The sequence below is a fragment of the Anas platyrhynchos genome, chromosome 16 (genome assembly GCF_047663525.1).
Source record: "Anas platyrhynchos isolate ZD024472 breed Pekin duck chromosome 16, IASCAAS_PekinDuck_T2T, whole genome shotgun sequence".
NCBI lineage: Eukaryota > Metazoa > Chordata > Aves > Anseriformes > Anatidae > Anas > Anas platyrhynchos.
In genome coordinates, this window is record NC_092602.1 from 4,887,953 (window position 1) to 4,902,728 (window position 14,776).

A 14,776-nucleotide genomic window follows, 5' to 3' on the forward strand; every position below is an offset into this window, starting at 1 on the left:
ACTGAAATTGAGGTAGCGACCCCGGACGGGTACGCTGCTGTAGTCCAGGAGTAAGGCAGGGAGGCAAAACTTTTTGCTAAGTGTAATGTGGTGGAGGCCAAGGGAGCTCCTGGGCATGTAAACCCTCCAAAGTAGCCTTAATTGCCTGTTGCCTGTCCTGGAGATATCCCTAGAGATATGCGAGTTTGATATGCAGAGAGAAAAAATGTGTGTTGGCAGAAGGAAAAACCTTTTGCAGAAGCATGCCGAGGTGAGAAGGCAAGGGTAGCTACCAGGCATACGCTTAGCAGGAAAGTTGGCCAGACTTGTGGCGTCCCTGCCCTGAAGGGCTTTGCAGGTACCCAGAGCTAAATCTGTGTCAGCAAGAAGCCCAAACATTTGCAGAAGCTTCGTGGAGGAAGCAATGGTGGCTTGCAGGCATGCAGCTAGCTGGAAAGGAGAGGCAAACTTGGCAGAAAGCTAACGTGGAGGGGTCCTGGGCTGGCATTGGCAAGCAATTCTGCATGTGGAGCTAGCCCGGAAGATTTGGAAAATGTGATCAGCGAGGAAAAGCGGAGGTACCCTGGCAGGTACCTCTCTCCAGAATTGGGCCAAGATCTCAGGTAGCTCCCCTGAAGAGATCTGCTGACAGGACGCCAAAGTCAATCTGTGTGTGGACGTAGGCAGAAACTTTTGTCAAAGGAGATCAAGAGAAGGCAAGAGAAGCCTGTTGGCATGCAGCTCCCTCCAAAATTGGCCAATGCTCTTGGGTACCTAGCCTGAAGGGGTCTAGGGACTAAATGCACAAGTCAGTCTCTGGAAGAGGTCAAAAAACTTCCCCAAGTATGCCTGGGAGGAGGAACGGGTAGCTACTGGGCATGCACGTAATTGCCAATTTGACCGAAATTGAGGTAGCGACCCCGGACGGGTACGCTGCTGTAGTCCAGGAGTAAGGCAGGGAGGCAAAACTTTTTGCTAAGTGTAATGTGGTGGAGGCCAAGGGAGCTCCCGGGCATGTAAACCCTCCAAAGTAGCCTTAATTGCCTGTTGCCTGTCCTGGAGATATCCCTAGAGATATGCGAGTTTGATATGCAGAGAGAACAAATGTGTGTTGGCAGAAGGAAAAACCTTTTGCAGAAGCATGCCGAGGTGAGAAGGCAAGGGTAGCTACCAGGCATACGCTTAGCAGGAAAGTTGGCCAGACTTGTGGCGTCCCTGCCCTGAAGGGCTTTGCAGGTACCCAGAGCTAAATCTGTGTCAGCAAGAAGCCCAAACATTTGCAGAAGCTTCGTGGAGGAAGCAATGGTGGCTTGCAGGCATGCAGCTAGCTGGAAAGGAGAGGCAAACTTGGCAGAAAGCTAACGTGGAGGGGTCCTGGGCTGGCATTGGCAAGCAATTCTGCATGTGGAGCTAGCCCAGAAGATTTGGAAAATGTGATCAGCGAGGAAAAGCGAAGGTACCCTGGCAGGTACCTCTCTCCAGAATTGGGCCAAGATCTCAGGTAGTTCCCCTGAAGCAATCTGCGGACAGGCTGCCAAAGTCAATCTGTGTGTGGACGTAGGCAGAAACTTTTGTCAAAGGAGATCAAGAGAAGGCAAGAGAAGCCTGTTGGCATGCAGCTCCCTCCAAAATTGGCCAATGCTCTTGGGTACCTAGCCTGAAGGGGTCTGCGGACTAAATGCACAAGTCAGTCTCTGGAAGAGGCCAAAAACTTCCCCAAGTATGCCTGGGAGGAGGAACGGGTAGCTACTGGGCATGCACGTAATTGCCAATTTGACTGAAATTGAGGTAGCGACCCCGGACGGGTACGCTGCTGTAGTCCAGGAGTAAGGCAGGGAGGCAAAACTTTTTGCTAAGTGTAATGTGGTGGAGGCCAAGGGAGCTCCTGGGCATGTAAACCCTCCAAAGTAGCCTTAATTGCCTGTTGCCTGTCCTGGAGATATCCCTAGATATATGCGAGTTTGATATGCAGAGAGAACAAATGTGTGTTGGCAGAAGGAAAAACCTTTTGCAGAAGCATGCCGAGGTGAGAAGGCAAGGGTAGCTACCAGGCATACGCTTAGCAGGAAAGTTGGCCAGCCTTGTGGCGTCCCTGCCCTGAAGGGCTTTGCAGGTACCCAGAGCTAAATCTGTGTCAGCAAGAAGCCCAAACATTTGCAGAAGCTTCGTGGAGGAAGCAATGGTGGCTTGCAGGCATGCAGCTAGCTGGAAAGGAGAGGCAAACTTGGCAGAAAGCTAACGTGGAGGGGTCCTGGGCTGGCATTGGCAAGCAATTCTGCATGTGGAGCTAGCCCAGCAGATTTGGAAAATGTGATCAGCGAGGAAAAGCGAAGGTACCCTGGCAGGTACCTCTCTCCAGAATTGGGCCAAGATCTCAGGTAGCTCCCCTGAAGCAATCTGCGGACAGGCTGCCAAAGTCAATCTGTGTGTGGACGTAGGCAGAAACTTTTGTCAAAGGAGATCAAGAGAAGGCAAGAGAAGCCTGTTGGCATGCAGCTCCCTCCAAAATTGGCCAATGCTCTTGGGTACCTAGCCTGAAGGGGTCTGCGGACTAAATGCACAAGTCAGTCTCTGGAAGAGGCCAAAAACTTCCCCAAGTATGCCTGGGAGGAGGAACGGGTAGCTACTGGGCATGCACGTAATTGCCAATTTGACTGAAACTGAGGTAGCGACCCCGGACGGGTACGCTGCTGTAGTCCAGGAGTAAGGCAGGGAGGCAAAACTTTTTGCTAAGTGTAATGTGGTGGAGGCGAAGGGAGCTCCCGGGCATGTAAACCCTCCAAAGTAGCCTTAATTGCCTGTTGCCTGTCCTGGAGATATCCCTAGATATATGCGAGTTTGATATGCAGAGAGAAAAAATGTGTGTTGGCAGAAGGAAAAACCTTTTGCAGAAGCATGCCGAGGTGAGAAGGCAAGGGTAGCTACCAGGCATACGCTTAGCAGGAAAGTTGGCCAGACTTGTGGCGTCCCTGCCCTGAAGGGCTTTGCAGGTACCCAGAGCTAAATCTGTGTCAGCAAGAAGCCCAAACATTTGCAGAAGCTTCGTGGAGGAAGCAATGGTGGCTTGCAGGCATGCAGCTAGCTGGAAAGGAGAGGCAAACTTGGCAGAAAGCTAACGTGGAGGGGTCCTGGGCTGGCATTGGCAAGCAATTCTGCATGTGGAGCTAGCCCAGCAGATTTGGAAAATGTGATCAGCGAGGAAAAGCGAAGGTACCCTGGCAGGTACCTCTCTCCAGAATTGGGTCAAGATCTCAGGTAGCTCCCCTGAAGCAATCTGCTGACAGGACGCCAAAGTCAATCTGTGTGTGGACGTAGGCAGAAACTTTTGTCAAAGGAGATCAAGAGAAGGCAAGAGAAGCCTGTTGGCATGCAGCTCCCTCCAAAATTGGCCAATGCTCTTGGGTACCTAGCCTGAAGGGGTCTAGGGACTAAATGCACAAGTCAGTCTCTGGAAGAGGCCAAAAACTTCCCCAAGTATGCCTGGGAGGAGGAACGGGTAGCTACTGGGCATGCACGTAATTGCCAATTTGACTGAAATTGAGGTAGCGACCCCGGACGGGTACGCTGCTGTAGTCCAGGAGTAAGGCAGGGAGGCAAAACTTTTTGCTAAGTGTAATGTGGTGGAGGCGAAGGGAGCTCCCGGGCATGTAAACCCTCCAAAGTAGCCTTAATTGCCTGTTGCCTGTCCTGGAGATATCCCTAGATATATGCGAGTTTGATATGCAGAGAGAACAAATGTGTGTTGGCAGAAGGAAAAACCTTTTGCAGAAGCATGCCGAGGTGAGAAGGCAAGGGTAGCTACCAGGCATACGCTTAGCAGGAAAGTTGGCCAGCCTTGTGGCGTCCCTGCCCTGAAGGGCTTTGCAGGTACCCAGAGCTAAATCTGTGTCAGCAAGAAGCCCAAACATTTGCAGAAGCTTCGTGGAGGAAGCAATGGTGGCTTGCAGGCATGCAGCTAGCTGGAAAGGAGAGGCAAACTTGGCAGAAAGCTAACGTGGAGGGGTCCTGGGCTGGCATTGGCAAGCAATTCTGCATGTGGAGCTAGCCCAGCAGATTTGGAAAATGTGATCAGCGAGGAAAAGCGAAGGTACCCTGGCAGGTACCTCTCTCCAGAATTGGGCCAAGATCTCAGGTAGCTCCCCTGAAGCAATCTGCTGACAGGCTGCCAAAGTCAATCTGCATGTGGACGTAGGCACAAACTTTTGTCAAAGCAGGTCAAGAGAAGTCAAGAGAAGCCTGTTGGCATGCAGCTCCCTCCAAAATTGGCCAATGCTCTTGGGTACCTAGCCTGAAGGGGTCTGCGGACTAAATGCACAAGTCAGTCTCTGGAAGAGGCCAAAAACTTCCCCAAGTATGCCTGGGAGGAGGAACGGGTAGCTACTGGGCATGCACGTAATTGCCAATTTGACTGAAATTGAGGTAGCGACCCCGGACGGGTACGCTGCTGTAGTCCAGGAGTAAGGCAGGGAGGCAAAACTTTTTGCTAAGTGTAATGTGGTGGAGGCCAAGGGAGCTCCCGGGCATGTAAACCCTCCAAAGTAGCCTTAATTGCCTGTTGCCTGTCCTGGAGATATCCCTAGATATATGCGAGTTTGATATGCAGAGAGAAAAAATGTGTGTTGGCAGAAGGAAAAACCTTTTGCAGAAGCATGCCGAGGTGAGAAGGCAAGGGTAGCTACCAGGCATACGCTTAGCAGGAAAGTTGGCCAGCCTTGTGGCGTCCCTGCCCTGAAGGGCTTTGCAGGTACCCAGAGCTAAATCTGTGTCAGCAAGAAGCCCAAACATTTGCAGAAGCTTCGTGGAGGAAGCAATGGTGGCTTGCAGGCATGCAGCTAGCTGGAAAGGAGAGGCAAACTTGGCAGAAAGCTAACGTGGAGGGGTCCTGGGCTGGCATTGGCAAGCAATTCTGCATGTGGAGCTAGCCCAGCAGATTTGGAAAATGTGATCAGCGAGGAAAAGCGAAGGTACCCTGGCAGGTACCTCTCTCCAGAATTGGGCCAAGATCTCAGGTAGCTCCCCTGAAGCAATCTGCGGACAGGCTGCCAAAGTCAATCTGCATGTGGACGTAGGCACAAACTTTTGTCAAAGCAGGTCAAGAGAAGGCAAGAGAAGCCTGTTGGCATGCAGCTCCCTCCAAAATTGGCCAATGCTCTTGGGTACCTAGCCTGAAGGGGTCTGCGGACTAAATGCAGAAGTCAGTCTCTGGAAGAGGCCAAAAACTTCCCCAAGTATGCCTGGGAGGAGGAACGGGTAGCTACTGGGCATGCACGTAATTGCCAATTTGACTGAAATTGAGGTAGCGACCCCGGACGGGTACGCTGCTGTAGTCCAGGAGTAAGGCAGGGAGGCAAAACTTTTTGCTAAGTGTAATATGGTGGAGGCCAAGGGAGCTCCCGGGCATGTAAACCCTCCAAAGTAGCCTTAATTGCCTGTTGCCTGTCCTGGAGATATCCCTAGATATATGCGAGTTTGATATGCAGAGAGAACAAATGTGTGTTGGCAGAAGGAAAAACCTTTTGCAGAAGCATGCCGAGGTGAGAAGGCAAGGGTAGCTACCAGGCATACGCTTAGCAGGAAAGTTGGCCAGACTTGTGGCGTCCCTGCCCTGAAGGGCTTTGCAGGTACCCAGAGCTAAATCTGTGTCAGCAAGAAGCCCAAACATTTGCAGAAGCTTCGTGGAGGAAGCAATGGTGGCTTGCAGGCATGCAGCTAGCTGGAAAGGAGAGGCAAACTTGGCAGAAAGCTAACGTGGAGGGGTCCTGGGCTGGCATTGGCAAGCAATTCTGCATGTGGAGCTAGCCCAGCAGATTTGGAAAATGTGATCAGCGAGGAAAAGCGAAGGTACCCTGGCAGGTACCTCTCTCCAGAATTGGGCCAAGATCTCAGGTAGCTCCCCTGAAGCAATCTGCGGACAGGCTGCCAAAGTCAATCTGTGTGTGGACGTAGGCAGAAACTTTTGTCAAAGGAGATCAAGAGAAGGCAAGAGAAGCCTGTTGGCATGCAGCTCCCTCCAAAATTGGCCCATGCTCTTGGGTACCTAGCCTGAAGGGGTCTGAGGACTAAATGCACAAGTCAGTCTCTGGAAGAGGCCAAAAAACTTTTGCAAGTATGCCTGGGAGGAGGAACGGGTAGCTACTGGGCATGCACGTAATTGCCAATTTGACTGAAATTGAGGTAGCGACCCCGGACGGGTACGCTGCTGTAGTCCAGGAGTAAGGCAGGGAGGCAAAACTTTTTGCTAAGTGTAATGTGGTGGAGGCGAAGGGAGCTCCCGGGCATGTAAACCCTCCAAAGTAGCCTTAATTGCCTGTTGCCTGTCCTGGAGATATCCCTAGATATATGCGAGTTTGATATGCAGAGAGAAAAAATGTGTGTTGGCAGAAGGAAAAACCTTTTGCAGAAGCATGCCGAGGTGAGAAGGCAAGGGTAGCTACCAGGCATACGCTTAGCAGGAAAGTTGGCCAGACTTGTGGCGTCCCTGCCCTGAAGGGCTTTGCAGGTACCCAGAGCTAAATCTGTGTCAGCAAGAAGCCCAAACATTTGCAGAAGCTTCGTGGAGGAAGCAATGGTGGCTTGCAGGCATGCAGCTAGCTGGAAAGGAGAGGCAAACTTGGCAGAAAGCTAACGTGGAGGGGTCCTGGGCTGGCATTGGCAAGCAATTCTGCATGTGGAGCTAGCCCAGCAGATTTGGAAAATGTGATCAGCGAGGAAAAGCGAAGGTACCCTGGCAGGTACCTCTCTCCAGAATTGGGCCAAGATCTCAGGTAGCTCCCCTGAAGCAATCTGCGGACAGGCTGCCAAAGTCAATCTGCATGTGGACGTAGGCACAAACTTTTGTCAAAGCAGGTCAAGAGAAGGCAAGAGAAGCCTGTTGGCATGCAGCTCCCTCCAAAATTGGCCAATGCTCTTGGGTACCTAGCCTGAAGGGGTCTGCGGACTAAATGCACAAGTCAGTCTCTGGAAGAGGCCAAAAACTTCCCCAAGTATGCCTGGGAGGAGGAACGGGTAGCTACTGGGCATGCACGTAATTGCCAATTTGACTGAAATTGAGGTAGCGACCCCGGACGGGTACGCTGCTGTAGTCCAGGAGTAAGGCAGGGAGGCAAAACTTTTTGCTAAGTGTAATATGGTGGAGGCCAAGGGAGCTCCCGGGCATGTAAACCCTCCAAAGTAGCCTTAATTGCCTGTTGCCTGTCCTGGAGATATCCCTAGATATATGCGAGTTTGATATGCAGAGAGAACAAATGTGTGTTGGCAGAAGGAAAAACCTTTTGCAGAAGCATGCCGAGGTGAGAAGGCAAGGGTAGCTACCAGGCATACGCTTAGCAGGAAAGTTGGCCAGACTTGTGGCGTCCCTGCCCTGAAGGGCTTTGCAGGTACCCAGAGCTAAATCTGTGTCAGCAAGAAGCCCAAACATTTGCAGAAGCTTCGTGGAGGAAGCAATGGTGGCTTGCAGGCATGCAGCTAGCTGGAAAGGAGAGGCAAACTTGGCAGAAAGCTAACGTGGAGGGGTCCTGGGCTGGCATTGGCAAGCAATTCTGCATGTGGAGCTAGCCCAGCAGATTTGGAAAATGTGATCAGCGAGGAAAAGCGAAGGTACCCTGGCAGGTACCTCTCTCCAGAATTGGGCCAAGATCTCAGGTAGCTCCCCTGAAGCAATCTGCGGACAGGCTGCCAAAGTCAATCTGTGTGTGGACGTAGGCAGAAACTTTTGTCAAAGGAGATCAAGAGAAGGCAAGAGAAGCCTGTTGGCATGCAGCTCCCTCCAAAATTGGCCCATGCTCTTGGGTACCTAGCCTGAAGGGGTCTGAGGACTAAATGCACAAGTCAGTCTCTGGAAGAGGCCAAAAAACTTTTGCAAGTATGCCTGGGAGGAGGAACGGGTAGCTACTGGGCATGCACGTAATTGCCAATTTGACTGAAATTGAGGTAGCGACCCCGGACGGGTACGCTGCTGTAGTCCAGGAGTAAGGCAGGGAGGCAAAACTTTTTGCTAAGTGTAATGTGGTGGAGGCGAAGGGAGCTCCCGGGCATGTAAACCCTCCAAAGTAGCCTTAATTGCCTGTTGCCTGTCCTGGAGATATCCCTAGATATATGCGAGTTTGATATGCAGAGAGAAAAAATGTGTGTTGGCAGAAGGAAAAACCTTTTGCAGAAGCATGCCGAGGTGAGAAGGCAAGGGTAGCTACCAGGCATACGCTTAGCAGGAAAGTTGGCCAGACTTGTGGCGTCCCTGCCCTGAAGGGCTTTGCAGGTACCCAGAGCTAAATCTGTGTCAGCAAGAAGCCCAAACATTTGCAGAAGCTTCGTGGAGGAAGCAATGGTGGCTTGCAGGCATGCAGCTAGCTGGAAAGGAGAGGCAAACTTGGCAGAAAGCTAACGTGGAGGGGTCCTGGGCTGGCATTGGCAAGCAATTCTGCATGTGGAGCTAGCCCAGCAGATTTGGAAAATGTGATCAGCGAGGAAAAGCGAAGGTACCCTGGCAGGTACCTCTCTCCAGAATTGGGCCAAGATCTCAGGTAGCTCCCCTGAAGAAATCTGCGGACAGGCTGCCAAAGTCAATCTGCGTGTGGACGTAGGCACAAACTTTTGTCAAAGCAGGTCAAGAGAAGGCAAGAGAAGCCTGTTGGCATGCAGCTCCCTCCAAAATTGGCCAATGCTCTTGGGTACCTAGCCTGAAGGGGTCTAGGGACTAAATGCACAAGTCAGTCTCTGGAAGAGGCCAAAAACTTCCCCAAGTATGCCTGGGAGGAGGAACGGGTAGCTACTGGGCATGCACGTAATTGCCAATTTGACTGAAATTGAGGTAGCGACCCCGGACGGGTACGCTGCTGTAGTCCAGGAGTAAGGCAGGGAGGCAAAACTTTTTGCTAAGTGTAATATGGTGGAGGCCAAGGGAGCTCCCGGGCATGTAAAACCTCCAAAGTAGCCTTAATTGCCTGTTGCCTGTCCTGGAGATATCCCTAGATATATGCGAGTTTGATATGCAGAGAGAAAAAATATGTGTTGGCAGAAGGAAAAACCTTTTGCAGAAGCATGCCGAGGTGAGAAGGCAAGGGTAGCTACCAGGCATACGCTTAGCAGGAAAGTTGGCCAGCCTTGTGGCGTCCCTGCCCTGAAGGGCTTTGCAGGTACCCAGAGCTAAATCTGTGTCAGCAAGAAGCCCAAACATTTGCAGAAGCTTCGTGGAGGAAGCAATGGTGGCTTGCAGGCATGCAGCTAGCTGGAAAGGAGAGGCAAACTTGGCAGAAAGCTAACGTGGAGGGGTCCTGGGCTGGCATTGGCAAGCAATTCTGCATGTGGAGCTAGCCCGGAAGATTTGGAAAATGTGATCAGCGAGGAAAAGCGAAGGTACCCTGGCAGGTACCTCTCTCCAGAATTGGGCCAAGATCTCAGGTAGCTCCCCTGAAGCAATCTGCTGACAGGCTGCCAAAGTCAATCTGCATGTGGACGTAGGCACAAACTTTTGTCAAAGCAGGTCAAGAGAAGGCAAGAGAAGCCTGTTGGCATGCAGCTCCCTCCAAAATTGGCCAATGCTCTTGGGTACCTAGCCTGAAGGGGTCTGCGGACTAAATGCACAAGTCAGTCTCTGGAAGAGGCCAAAAACTTCCCCAAGTATGCCTGGGAGGAGGAACGGGTAGCTACTGGGCATGCACGTAATTGCCAATTTGACTGAAATTGAGGTAGCGACCCTGGACGGGTACGCTGCTGTAGTCCAGGAGTAAGGCAGGGAGGCAAAACTTTTTGCTAAGTGTAATGTGGTGGAGGCCAAGGGAGCTCCCGGGCATGTAAACCCTCCAAAGTAGCCTTAATTGCCTGTTGCCTGTCCTGGAGATATCCCTAGATATATGCGAGTTTGATATGCAGAGAGAAAAAATGTGTGTTGGCAGAAGGAAAAACCTTTTGCAGAAGCATGCCGAGGTGAGAAGGCAAGGGTAGCTACCAGGCATACGCTTAGCAGGAAAGTTGGCCAGACTTGTGGCGTCCCTGCCCTGAAGGGCTTTGCAGGTACCCAGAGCTAAATCTGTGTCAGCAAGAAGCCCAAACATTTGCAGAAGCTTCGTGGAGGAAGCAATGGTGGCTTGCAGGCATGCAGCTAGCTGGAAAGGAGAGGCAAACTTGGCAGAAAGCTAACGTGGAGGGGTCCTGGGCTGGCATTGGCAAGCAATTCTGCATGTGGAGCTAGCCCAGCAGATTTGGAAAATGTGATCAGCGAGGAAAAGCGAAGGTACCCTGGCAGGTACCTCTCTCCAGAATTGGGCCAAGATCTCAGGTAGCTCCCCTGAAGCAATCTGTGGACAGGCTGCCAAAGTCAATCTGTGTGTGGACGTAGGCAGAAACTTTTGTCAAAGGAGATCAAGAGAAGGCAAGAGAAGCCTGTTGGCATGCAGCTCCCTCCAAAATTGGCCAATGCTCTTGGGTACCTAGCCTGAAGGGGTCTGAGGACTAAATGCACAAGTCAGTCTCTGGAAGAGGCCAAAAAACTTTTGCAAGTATGCCTGGGAGGAGGAACGGGTAGCTACTGGGCATGCACGTAATTGCCAATTTGACTGAAATTGAGGTAGCGACCCCGGACGGGTACGCTGCTGTAGTCCAGGAGTAAGGCAGGGAGGCAAAACTTTTTGCTAAGTGTAATGTGGTGGAGGCCAAGGGAGCTCCCGGGCATGTAAACCCTCCAAAGTAGCCTTAATTGCCTGTTGCCTGTCCTGGAGATATCCCTAGATATATGCGAGTTTGATATGCAGAGAGAACAAATGTGTGTTGGCAGAAGGAAAAACCTTTTGCAGAAGCATGCCGAGGTGAGAAGGCAAGGGTAGCTACCAGGCATACGCTTAGCAGGAAAGTTGGCCAGCCTTGTGGCGTCCCTGCCCTGAAGGGCTTTGCAGGTACCCAGAGCTAAATCTGTGTCAGCAAGAAGCCCAAACATTTGCAGAAGCTTCGTGGAGGAAGCAATGGTGGCTTGCAGGCATGCAGCTAGCTGGAAAGGAGAGGCAAACTTGGCAGAAAGCTAACGTGGAGGGGTCCTGGGCTGGCATTGGCAAGCAATTCTGCATGTGGAGCTAGCCCAGCAGATTTGGAAAATGTGATCAGCGAGGAAAAGCGAAGGTACCCTGGCAGGTACCTCTCTCCAGAATTGGGCCAAGATCTCAGGTAGCTCCCCTGAAGCAATCTGCTGACAGGCTGCCAAAGTCAATCTGCATGTGGACGTAGGCACAAACTTTTGTCAAAGCAGGTCAAGAGAAGGCAAGAGAAGCCTGTTGGCATGCAGCTCCCTCCAAAATTGGCCAATGCTCTTGGGTACCTAGCCTGAAGGGGTCTGCGGACTAAATGCACAAGTCAGTCTCTGGAAGAGGCCAAAAACTTCCCCAAGTATGCCTGGGAGGAGGAACGGGTAGCTACTGGGCATGCACGTAATTGCCAATTTGACTGAAATTGAGGTAGCGACCCCGGACGGGTACGCTGCTGTAGTCCAGGAGTAAGGCAGGGAGGCAAAACTTTTTGCTAAGTGTAATATGGTGGAGGCCAAGGGAGCTCCCGGGCATGTAAACCCTCCAAAGTAGCCTTAATTGCCTGTTGCCTGTCCTGGAGATATCCCTAGATATATGCGAGTTTGATATGCAGAGAGAAAAAATGTGTGTTGGCAGAAGGAAAAACCTTTTGCAGAAGCATGCCGAGGTGAGAAGGCAAGGGTAGCTACCAGGCATATGCTTAGCAGGAAACTTGGCCGGACTTGTGGCGTCCCTGCCCTGAAGGGCTTTGCAGGTACCCAGAGCTAAATCTGTGTCAGCAAGAAGCCCAAACATTTGCAGAAGCTTCGTGGAGGAAGCAATGGTGGCTTGCAGGCATGCAGCTAGCTGGAAAGGAGAGGCAAACTTGGCAGAAAGCTAACGTGGAGGGGTCCTGGGCTGGCATTGGCAAGCAATTCTGTATGTGGAGCTAGCCCAGCAGATTTGGAAAATGTGATCAGCGAGGAAAAGCGAAGGTACCCTGGCAGGTACCTCTCTCCAGAATTGGGCCAAGATCTCAGGTAGCGCTCCTCTGAAGCAATCTGTGGACAGGCTGCCAAAGTCAATCTGCATGTGGACGTAGGCACAAACTTTTGTCAAAGGAGATCAAGAGAAGGCAAGAGAAGCCTGTTGGCATGCAGCTCCCTCCAAAATTGGCCAATGCTCTTGGGTACCTAGCCTGAAGGGGTCTGAGGACTAAATGCACAAGTCAGTCTCTGGAAGAGGCCAAAAACTTCCCCAAGTATGCCTGGGAGGAGGAACGGGTAGCTACTGGGCATGCACGTAATTGCCAATTTGACTGAAACTGAGGTAGCGACCCCGGACGGGTACGCTGCTGTAGTCCAGGAGTAAGGCAGGGAGGCAAAACTTTTTGCTGAGTGTAATATGGTGGAGGCCAAGGGAGCTCCCGGGCATGTAAACCCTCCAAAGTAGCCTTAATTGCCTGTTGCCTGTCCTGGAGATATCCCTAGATATATGCGAGTTTGATATGCAGAGAGAAAAAATGTGTGTTGGCAGAAGGAAAAACCTTTTGCAGAAGCATGCCGAGGTGAGAAGGCAAGGGTAGCTACCAGGCATACGCTTAGCAGGAAAGTTGGCCAGACTTGTGGCGTCCCTGCCCTGAAGGGCTTTGCAGGTACCCAGAGCTAAATCTGTGTCAGCAAGAAGCCCAAACATTTGCAGAAGCTTCGTGGAGGAAGCAATGGTGGCTTGCAGGCATGCAGCTAGCTGGAAAGGAGAGGCAAACTTGGCAGAAAGCTAACGTGGAGGGGTCCTGGGCTGGCATTGGCAAGCAATTCTGCATGTGGAGCTAGCCCAGCAGATTTGGAAAATGTGATCAGCGAGGAAAAGCGAAGGTACCCTGGCAGGTACCTCTCTCCAGAATTGGGCCAAGATCTCAGGTAGCTCCCCTGAAGCAATCTGTGGACAGGCTGCCAAAGTCAATCTGTGTGTGGACGTAGGCACAAACTTTTGTCAAAGGAGATCAAGAGAAGGCAAGAGAAGCCTGTTGGCATGCAGCTCCCTCCAAAATTGGCCAATGCTCTTGGGTACCTAGCGTGAAGGGGTCTAGGGACTAAATGCACAAGTCAGTCTCTGGAAGAGGTCAAAAAACTTTTGCAAGTATGCCTGGGAGGAGGAACGGGTAGCTACTGGGCATGCACGTAATTGCCAATTTGACTGAAATTGAGGTAGCGACCCCGGACGGGTACGCTGCTGTAGTCCAGGAGTAAGGCAGGGAGGCAAAACTTTTTGCTAAGTGTAATGTGGTGGAGGCCAAGGGAGCTCCCGGGCATGTAAACCCTCCAAAGTAGCCTGAATTGCCTGTTGCCTGTCCTGGAGATATCCCTAGATATATGCGAGTTTGATATGCAGAGAGAAAAAATGTGTGTTGGCAGAAGGAAAAACCTTTTGCAGAAGCATGCCGAGGTGAGAAGGCAAGGATAGCTACCAGGCATATGCTTAGCTGGAAACTTGGAGGAGGTGGAGAGGTTGAGGGTCCTCAGGGAAGGCGAGTGGGAGACAGAGCTGTGGGGTAACTCCCTTAGAGGCCTTAAGGAGAGGTAGTGGGGTTTGGCGCCCCAAAGGGGGGTAGTCCCCCTGCCCTTCTGAACATAGGGAGGGAACCTCTGAGGCGAGGAGGAATGGAAACAGGTCACTGCTCGACATTGCAGACAACTCCCCTCCCCAACTGCCTCCACAAAGAAAGAATGAAGGGTGATTGTTGCGTGCAATTTCAGTTAATCTGTGAGTGCTACGGGACACGCAGAGATCGGGAGGCAACAGCTAACAGACGGGCATGCAGCTTGTGCCAGAACTAACACCGAGGGCGCTGCTAGGACCCGGCAGCCCCCATGAGGGCGGCTGAGGAGGCAGAGGCAGAGGCAGCAGCGCCCCCTCCCCAGCCGTTAAAAATCCGCCCAAAGAGGCGCGAGCGCTGAAGGCGGGAAACAGGTGAGGGGCGGTGGTTTGCGCTGAGGTGAGGCAGGGCGGCACGCTCCGCCCCACTCACAAGAAGAAGTTTTCTGCCGGCTGCCTGCCTGTAGGTAAACCGCTATGATCCTCACGAGGCAGAGAGCTCTTTTTAGACGGGCTGCAGCCACCCGGACTGAACGCCCGCTCAAAACTGTGGTGGCTCGGGTCTCTGGGTGCAGGGAGTGCCTGAGGGTGGCAGGGACGCGGTGTGTATGAGGTGGCTGGCCTGCTCAGCCTGGTGGCGGAGCTCAAGGAGGAGGTGGAGAGGTTGAGGGCCCTCAGGGAGGGCGAGCGGGAGACAGAGCTGTGGGGTAACTCCCTGCAAGGCCTGAAGGAGAGGTAGTGGGGTGAGGTGCCCCAAAGGGGGGTGGACCCCCTGCCCTACTGAGCAGAGGGAGGGGACCTAGGAGATGAGGAGGAATGGAAACAGGTCACTGCTTAACATTGCAGAAAACCCCCCTCCCTACCGTCCCAGCCTTCCTGGGTGCCCTTATGCAACAGGTTTGTGGCCCTGGAGCACACCCCCCACCCTCCGAGCTCTCCCTTTTTTCCTCACTGCAAGTTTTTTCCTACCATGAATTTTTTTCCCACTTCCTCCTAACACTTTTATGTTCTAAGCTTATCTGTCCCACCCTGGGATGACAATTGGCATGATTTGGGCAAAAAGTTGAGTATTGTAGTTTTGTATGGTTAGCATGTACTTCCTTAATCTCATTATCTTATTAAGAGTAAACTTTAATGTTCCTTTTATAACTAATGAAGGAAAAGGCTTGACTTAGGGCAGCGCAGACTTGAGGATTCTGTTCTGATGCCCAAAC

General features: G+C 52.0%; 1 protein-coding gene across 11 annotated transcripts in view; it reads left to right on the forward strand.

Annotated features, from left to right (window-relative positions):
* The window catches only part of LOC119718632 (uncharacterized), a 145,485-nt gene that overhangs the window by 35,355 nt on the left and 95,354 nt on the right, over positions 1-14,776 (forward strand). The window contains exon 1 of one of the 11 annotated variants that reach the window (XM_072024344.1): positions 12,663-13,937. The exons of the other annotated variants lie outside the window; for them this stretch is intronic. The gene's annotated coding sequence lies outside the window, so the exon portion shown is untranslated. Of the gene's footprint in view, positions 1-12,662; positions 13,938-14,776 lie in introns of those variants that run through there. 11 annotated transcript variants of the gene reach the window in all.